General features: G+C 40.6%; 2 long non-coding RNA genes across 3 annotated transcripts in view; both read left to right on the top strand.

Moving 5' to 3' along the window:
* The first annotated feature begins 226 nt into the window (after window positions 1-226).
* LOC135098004 (uncharacterized) overlaps window positions 227-9,352 on the top strand; it is a 13,188-nt gene continuing 4,062 nt past the window's right edge. The window contains exons 1-4 of one of the 2 annotated variants that reach the window (XR_010266419.1): window positions 227-1,082; window positions 1,178-1,423; window positions 1,521-1,598; window positions 2,191-2,327. This is a non-coding gene — a long non-coding RNA (uncharacterized LOC135098004). Of the gene's footprint in view, window positions 1,083-1,177; window positions 1,424-1,520; window positions 1,599-2,190; window positions 2,328-9,352 lie in introns of those variants that run through there. The other variant, XR_010266420.1, reaches the window with a different exon arrangement.
* LOC135098003 (uncharacterized) overlaps window positions 3,239-9,352 on the top strand; it is an 8,745-nt gene continuing 2,631 nt past the window's right edge. The window contains exon 1 of the long non-coding RNA XR_010266418.1: window positions 3,239-4,601. This is a non-coding gene — a long non-coding RNA (uncharacterized LOC135098003). The remainder of the gene's footprint in view (window positions 4,602-9,352) is intronic.

Below are 9,352 nucleotides of genomic sequence, written 5' to 3' on the forward strand. Positions count from 1 at the left end.
TTCACAATGCTGTTATACATGACTGACCTTGGAAGGGACCATTTGCTCATCTACACACAGGTTTTCTGTCGTGGGGATTTGTGAAAACTTCTCCTGTAGGTGGTTAACTAGAGGTCTCACCTTGCATATTTTGTCAGTTTTGTCTAGTGTCGTGTTGTCAACAAAATGTAGATTTGATTTGATTTCCTTCACCCACTTCATAACACTCATCCCCGCTAACTTCGGCATCACTGGCAGCTAACAATGTTTCCACCAGCCTTTCGGTGGTGTTGGAACTTTTATTTTGTCCGCAGAATGCAGTAGTACTGCAGCAACGAGAGGGTCTTGCAAGAATATTTACTTGTCACTCATTGTTTTTAATTCATTACACATCTATGGTGTTATAGTGTAAATCAAACCAAGTTTAATATATAACAAAACTATTTGCATGTCACTGCAAAAATATATCGGTAGTATAACAAAGACGAAAATATTACTCATTTATATAATAGTATTCATTTGCCTGATAGGACAGAAATGTCACCTTTAAACAAGCACTACAGATGTTTGGCAAAGGGTGATATGAGGATTTTTGGGATGTAAATATGATCTTTAGGTGTGCGTTTATCACAGCAAATTTTGTCATAATTGTGCTTTACCTGGGGATACATCCATGATGCAGTGAAAGTGGCTGCTTTGCGCAACCTCCGGCACGCATCCACCTGCTCTCAGTGTCCTGGTTCATCCGAGAAGCGGCAACCATTCCAGTGTAAACAAAGGTGCCGATCGAAAGCTGAAACGGGACTTGTATGTCCTGACCGGCGAGCGAACTCTGATACAGAGTTCAGAGTTAAAACCATGTATTCCAAGGAGGACATATTTGTCCTCTTCGACAGTAAAGAGTTAAGACCCCTGTACTCCCAAAGCAAACCTCGTCTTTAATTTTCAGGGAGAGTGATCTATACTATCCCTATTACTACTACTATTATGACTATTTCCAGGTTAAGAGTGACTACCTGGAGGATGAAAGCAGGGCGGCAGAAGGCATGGATTTCGACACAGCCATCCAGCTCACTTGCATCGAAATCAAGCGAGTCTTTAAGGTAAAACTGCGGAAAACAACACGATTTAGGTCCCCCTTGAAATCTGAGCGGTACCCCCTGCGACGGCAAAACTAACACCCCCGTTTTCTCCGCAGCGGATGAACGGATGCGCGATGGACAAGAAGTCAAATCTTGAGCAGCCGGAGAAGGAAGTCGGTCTACATGAATTCCTACCGGCTTACATCATCAACACCACCAAACAGAAAACGTTACGTAAGGCTTTGCAGGGAAACTTTAAGAAATTCTCGGCGTTCTTCGATTACGAATCTCACTTCAAGTGCCTCGAGATTTTGGGAAAAGTTGGAAAGTTTGACATCGAAAACTTCCGCTGTGCACTCGGCGTAAGTGTTAAGTGTTACTGAAGTGTTTGTATGTGAGTCTTGTAGTACTGTCGATACTTACTACTACTACTACTACTACTACTACTACTATTTTCAGTGTGGTTGGTCTATTCCTGTCACTCTGCTTGTCGGCCCAAGTGTTGGTATTTCCTACTGGACAGATTCTGCCTCTGCCGTAAGTACCACTACTACTACTACTGTCACTACTACTACTACTACTACTACTACTACTACTACTACTACTACTGCTACTACTACTACTACTACTACTACTACTACTAACCCTACTACTACTACTACTACTACTACTACTACTACTACTACTACTACTACTACTACTACTACTACTACTCCAAGCACAACACATGGCAAACTTTGAGCAGATTTAGAGCGTGGAGACCTTACAGAGCAGCTGCGAGCAACACAGGAAGGCTCTGGTGCAGTTTAAGGTGAGAGTGATGACGATAGTGAGTGACGGTGAAAGAGAGAGAGAGAGAGAGAGAGAGAGAGAGAGAGAGAGAGAGAGAGAGAGAGAGAGAGAGAGGGGGGGGGGGGGGAAGTGGGTAGGTGACGGATTTAAATGAGAAAAGGACCGGGAGGGAGAGAGAGATGAGAAGAAGCGAGAGAGGTGTGGGTGGGGTCTCTCACTACTATTACTACTGCTGCTACTACTACTACAATTACCGTCCTCATCAAATCCTTCCTCTTTCTTCTCCTCTAATCACCGCCACCACCACCACCACCACTACCCCAGGCTTATGTTGCAGGTAGCAGGTACTACAGAAGCCCTCACCATCACCATCACCTGCCCCTCCATTGGCGGAGCAGAGAGCTTAGCAGACCTGGTTGACAGCTACTGCAGGCTTGTCAACCAATCCAGCGTGTCGCTGTGGACTGTGTGGAGAGAGAGAGAGAGAGAGAGAGAGAGAGAGAGAGAGAGAGAGAGAGAGAGAGAGAGAGAGAGAGAGAGAGAGAGAGATAGGGGGAGGAGGGACTGTAGGTGAACTTGAAGGAGAAATAGGAGGAATGCTCTTTTAAAAGGCTCTAGTTGAAGTTGTAAGGGTTTTTAAGGGTGTTTTTAAGGCTCTAGTGATAGATTAACAACAGGAGAAACACTCTTTTAAAAGGCTCTAGTTGAAATGATGCAGGTTTTTAAGGATGTTTTTAAGGTTCCAGTAACAGATTAACAATATTTCTGCATTACTGACAGGAGAAACACTCTTTTAAAAAAGCTCTAGTCGAAGATGTAAGGTTTTTAAGGGTGTTTTCAGGGTTGAGGTGACAGATTAACAACATCTGCATTACTGACAGGAAAAACATTTTTAAAAGACTCTAGTAAAGTTTTTTTTTATTTTTATTTTTTTAAGGTTGTAGTGACAGATTAACAACATTTCTGCATTATTGACAGGAGAAACACTCTTTTAAAAGGTTCTAGTTGAAGTTGTAAGGGTTTTTAATATTTTTTAAGGTTGTAGTGACAGATTAACAACATTTCTGCATTAGTGACAGGAGAAACACTTTTGAGAACCTTGCAAACCATCACTGTGGCTTTATGAAACAGTCAATGGTGAGAGACCTGACCTGACCCTGTGTGACCTGATCTTCTCCAGGCTCGTGTGTGTGTGTGTGTGTGTGTGTGTGTGTGTAAGTTTTTTAACTACTACTACTATTACTCATAAAAGTAATAATAATGACAATAATTATGATACTACTAATACTACTACTACTACTACTACTACTACTACTACTACTACTACTACCACTACTACTACTACTACTGCTGCTACTGCTACTACTACTACTACTACTACTACTACTACTACTACTACTACTACTACTGTAATAGGCACTACTTTGCATGAAGAAAAGAATAGATATAAGAGTAGAATTAGAAGGAAATTAGAGACGCGTTAGAGAATCTAACGCTAGTATTAGAAGAATTGTGCAAGAGGTGAACAGGACGTTGAATTGATAACAGCCAAGCTTAACTATAAACAGCCGGTTTGTTTTATGCCCATTCAGCTTGTTAAAGGCTTACCTCCCATTGGGTGGAGATTAAAACGTCATTCATTTTTCTTGATATTATTGGCTATGGAAATCTATGACGTATGCCTCGACACCTCTCGGACAATCCTCAAGTCACTTTTAGAGTAGCAGCCACTCACCAAGATAGTACAGACGCACAACCCGTGTCACTCTGACTTGAGTTACTCAAAGACTTAGACTCTGATCAAGACACAAGAGTCTTAATAACTTTGCTTATAACCTTTGTCGTGTGATTGAGTAGTAAAGAAGAACACTGTTGTTGAGCTGTAAGACAATTTATATTTTCTAAATAAACTGCAACACGCCAGACTAACTTTGATAACCCACTTGCACAAGGATGTTGTGAGTGATGATTATCGAGAAAGAAAATCGTCGTTTCCGATACCAAGCTACGCCCACCGACACATAGTCGCCACAGAGGCTAGAGACAGTGTGCACACATACATGACAACACAGTGGTGGCAACACAGTGGTGTTCAGCTTATTGGGATTCTGAAGCCTAAACAACCTCCGAAGAGTAAGAAGAGTTTACAAACATTAAAAACAAACAGCAGCAACGGAAACAACAGCAATAACGCTTCCCCAGCCAACACAGTGAGTCAAGGTCAACCCCACAAGTGTGCACAAGTCCCGCACCGCGCAGCACCGCGCCACACCTCATCACACTCCCGAGCCACTACTCACACGATCAAACTCAAGAGTAACTCTCAATTAATACCACCAAACAACGAGACCAATATCTAAATACTAAGAAGAGACTTAGAAGAGGAAACCGCAGCCAGAGACGAGAGCAGGATCAGCGCCGCCCCAGCAGTCGCCGCACACAGCCATCAGCCACAGCACACCGCCACCAGCAGCCGCTGCACACAGCCATCAGCCACAGCACGCCGCCACTAGCAGCCGCCGCTCAAGAGGACATCGCTACTCACTTTTCTATACTTTGGTAACAGTATTCAACCTGTCAATCATTAATGTAATTATATTCATGTAATACTTTATCTAATACCCAGTGCACCAACAGTTTGTGTATGCCTGAGGAATGACTGAGCACGAAGAAACATTGAGTATAACTGCCTTATTGTAGAGCGTCTCCCAACATTATCACACACACTACCCATCATCATAGGACAAGGTATGTAAATTGTACACATGTATGCCACTACCTAGTCAAGTTTCAAGTCGAACTAGTCCTATATTTACTCGCAGTTTACGAGCTTTACGTGAAAGTAGAAACTCCACCATGACAAACGCTAACGTAGTAAAACATTCAATCATCACCACTGTTGCTGATATCCCAAAATTCAGTGGAGACCCTGATACTATTGATTTAAATCAGTATGTCAAAAGAATAGAAACTTTGATAAAAAACAAAGGTATTGTTGAGGATAACTTAAAAATAGAATGTTTCAAAGAACACATTGACGCTGTTAAGGGCACAGCTCGTCACGTCATAGTATATTCACATTTAGACAACATCAAAACATTTGATGAGTACATCAAAGCTTTTAAAAAGCACTTCACAACAAAAAGCGATAGAGATCCAATACGCGCCATGGTCAAGTTTCTGAAAATAGCTCCAGAACAAAACGAGACACAAACAGCATTCATTTCAAGGTTGGATACACAAGCAAGAGACATCGAAGCAATCTTTGAAAACTCAGATTGGTCTGTGAAAAATGAACCCAAACAAATCTCCTTGAAAAACATGGCTCTCGTTATGATGCTAGCACAAATTGTCAAATCAAACAAGGGTGTAGTACAGGAAAGACTCTATAAAGACATCAAACCAAACATACAGTTAGGTGAGGTAGATTGCCTACTCAAAGGCTATGCAGAAATAGATCCTACTTGCAGTACATATGTGTTAGCTGCTAGCTCAGACTCACGCACACCAACCACACAAAGGCAAGGACGATCACAATCTAGAACCACAACACCTTATAATGGTAGGAGTCCTTCTAGACAAAGACAAACAATTGAATGTTACAATTGCCACAAATTTGGAAACTCTGCAAGGGACTGCTACGCTAATATCACCTGTTCCAACTGTCAGTATAAAGGTCACAAAGAATCAGTATGTAGAAATCCTCCTTGGTGTACTTATCATCACAGAATTGGGCACAGGACAGCAGACTGTCGTGCTAGAAGTCAGGATTTTCGCAATGGCCAAAAAGAAAAAAACAGTACAACTTAGTCACTTCATCAGTAGCCAACAGAAGGTCAACTCGCCACATTTCATATCAAAACCAGGAAATAAAAGAATCCAAAGCACAGCCATGGTACTCCAACTTAGATAAAAGCCAGGAAGTAAAGGAAGTTATCTATATAAATGACAACTCCGGAGGTCCGCTCATAGCCGGACGAGTGTTTGATGAACCCAGTCACATGTTTCTAGACACAGGAGCACGTATAAACTTAATCAGTCTAGATTTTCTAAGAAAAGCGAAACCTGGTTTGGTCATTATTGAGCCAACCACATTCAACATTCATGGAGTTACCGGAAACAAACTCACACCTTTAGGAGAAACACAGATAACTGTAACTTTTGGGAACTATTACATGTTTGAATTAACAGCTGTTGTGGTAGAACAGCAAGCGTTCCCAGGAAACTTACTCATTGGATATGACACAATGCGAGATGAAGACATAACTATCTTCCCTGCGAAGGGAGGAGTTAAAATATCTTACAAGTTTCTACCATTCGTTAACACCCGCAGCCAAGATGTCCTGGCACCAGTTAGTCAACAACCTAAGACAGAAGTAAACACAGTTCCCTCAGATAATAACGTGGCAGAGCGGTACTTAAACAATTCATCACCAGTACTTGACGAGAATTGCATTCCTACGGAACGTCATGAAAAGACAAATTCCCCACTGATAACCCAAAAGAACAAACAACATGCACCAACCCAAGCCTTGAAAATTGTTTCAGGTTCTGTAACAGAGTGCACGCTGTTGCAGGCTCAGTCTATTTGCAAGGTAAAGGTTAGTCTAAAAGGAATAAGTGATCATGTGACAGCGATTGCCTTAAGCGAGTCGTCACGTATTCGTGGAATAAATTTAGAAAGTGGTCTTTACCATACAAACAGGGGTAAATCTGAAGTATTTGTCATCAACACGCTTCACACAGACGTAACTATTAAGAAAGGAACAGAGTTAGGACGTTTCCAAGTCAGTAAAGCTATAGAAATAATCAATAATCAAGACCTTAGCTCTGATAAAGATGAACAAATAGCACAAGTGTTTTCGCTACAAGAATCCTCACAGAGTGAGAAAGAGATAAAGAAACACCTCGCTCCCACTAGTCGTCCAGATCTTGAGAAAGAACTAGTACACTTACTACACCTGCATAAAGCAGCAGTTGCTTTGCCAGGAGAAGCCTTGGGTAAAACAACTCTATTGCAGCACAAAATCAAACTCCAGCCAGGAACACAGCCTATTTACGTTCCCGCATATAGACTACCGCATTCTAAACTTGCCACTGTTGATAAATTGATTGAAGATATGTTGTCACAAGATGTCATAGAACCTAGTGACAGTGAGTGGAATTTTCCACTAATACTTGTGCCCAAACCGGACGGTACCATGAGACCAGTGATTGATTACAGGGAACTCAACAAGAAAACAATTCCAGACAGACTTCCGCTTCCAGTTATTTCTGATGTTCTTCGAAGTCTAGGCACTTCAAATAAGTTATTTAGCACAATTGACATAAAATCTGCATTTTGGCAAATAGAGCTCGATGAAGCTTCACGTCCATTGACAGCATTTTCTACACCAACGGGACATTATCAATTTCGTAGAATGCCATTCGGATTATCGAACAGCCCACTTACTTACATGAGATTAATGAACAATGTCCTACAAGGTTTGATTGGGAAGACTGCTAGTGTTTTCCTTGATGACATTTTAATAGTTTCACAAACAGAAGAAGAACACTTCCACAAACTAAACCAAGTCTTCACCAGACTCGTATCAGCAGGATTAAAGATCAAGTTGGAAAAATGTCGCTTTCTACAAGAGGAAGTAACTTACTTAGGTCATCAAATAGACAGTCAAGGTCTGAGGACAGTACAGTCAAAGGTAGACGTCGTAAAACAATTTCCTCAACCAACCTCAGTTGAAAAAGTAAGAAGTTTCTTAGGACTAACAGGATATTATAGAAAATTTATCAAGAATTACGCTGACATAGCACAACCATTGAGTTCACTCCTGAAAAAGAATACTACATTCTCTTGGGGTCCTTCCCAAACCAAAGCATTTGAAACACTGAAAAACAAGCTCACAAGTTCGCCAGTATTGATTTTCCCAGATTACACAAAAGAGTTCATCTTGTGTACAGATGCCTCTGACATAGGGTTAGGAGGAATACTATTGCAGGAAAGAAATGGTAATCCACACCCAATTGCATATGCTTCCAGACTTTGCACAGCTGCAGAAAAGAATTATAGCATCACAGAACGCGAGACTTTAGCAGTGATATATTGTCTAGAACACTTCAGAGATATCATATTGGGTTACAAGATTAGAGTGTGGACAGACCACACCGCAATTCAGAATCTGTTTAAACACAAGAATTTAAGAGGACGCTTAGCACGTTGGTTTGTGACACTGCAGAATTATGAAATAAACTTTGAATACATACCAGGAAAGAAAAATACAGCAGCCGATGCTCTATCACGAAACATAGTCTCACACGGAGAAGTAAATAGTGTAGTATGCAGTATCCAAGAACTAACCACATTAGACAATGAACTTGTATACTCAGAACAAAGAAAAGATGACACTTTGAAGCAAATAATAGAGCACCTTGAAGGTAATACAGACAGAGAAGCACAGATACTACAAAAGAAATATAAACTATCGGAATTCCAATTACATAATGGATTGCTATACCGCAATACCGAAATAACATGCAAAGGAGTATCACGTGGAAAAGTGAAACAGTTAGTTATACCCAAAGAGTTGGTACCAAATGTCTTGCACTTCATTCATGATTGTGCAACTAGTTCTCACCCAAGAAAAGAAAAGGCTTATAGACAAGCACAACTGAAATACTATTGGACAGACATGAGAAAACAAATCTACAATCATATAGATAATTGTAACGTTTGCGCAGAAACAAAAGGACACACACGCACACCAGCACCAATGTTGAATTACCCAATTCCTGAGAAACCGTGGGATAGAATTCACCTTGATACCTTGGAGTTGCCCCTATCTAATAATGGATTTAAATATTTACTAGTAATCATCGATTACTTCTCCAGATTTTGCATTTTACAGCCAATACAGAACAAGAAAGCAGAACAATCGCTACAACTATATTTGAAAAAGTAATATGTCCATACACAACCCCAAAAACTATCATCACTGACAATGGTCCTGAATTTAATAACGCTATTCTAGTAGAAATATGTCGCATTTTCAACAAAAAGAAAATAAATGTACACGCCTACAAACCGGAAAGTAACGGAGTTGTGGAAAGACTTAATAGAAAAGTCATCACTTGTCTACGTACATTGATAAATCCACACAGCATTACATGGGACACATGGATCCCACACGTCACATGTGCTTTGAACACACATATCAATTCAGCCACAGGTGAAACGCCACATTATATTCTTTTTGGAGAGGATAAGAATTTACCGTACTCACTTCTAGAGTCAGCACCGCGTCATGTCTATAACTATGATGATTTCATACTAACTAGAATCAATAAATTCAAGGAAATTTACCAACGTATCAGAAATCACATGAATCAATACTCACAATACTTAACAAAACAACAACATAAAAGGGCACGAGAAATAAAAATACAGCCAGGAAATATAGTCATGGTCAAACTACACACGCCAATAGGACATAGCAACAAACTTT

The sequence above is a fragment of the Scylla paramamosain genome, unplaced genomic scaffold, assembly GCF_035594125.1.
Source record: "Scylla paramamosain isolate STU-SP2022 unplaced genomic scaffold, ASM3559412v1 Contig40, whole genome shotgun sequence".
NCBI lineage: Eukaryota > Metazoa > Arthropoda > Malacostraca > Decapoda > Portunidae > Scylla > Scylla paramamosain.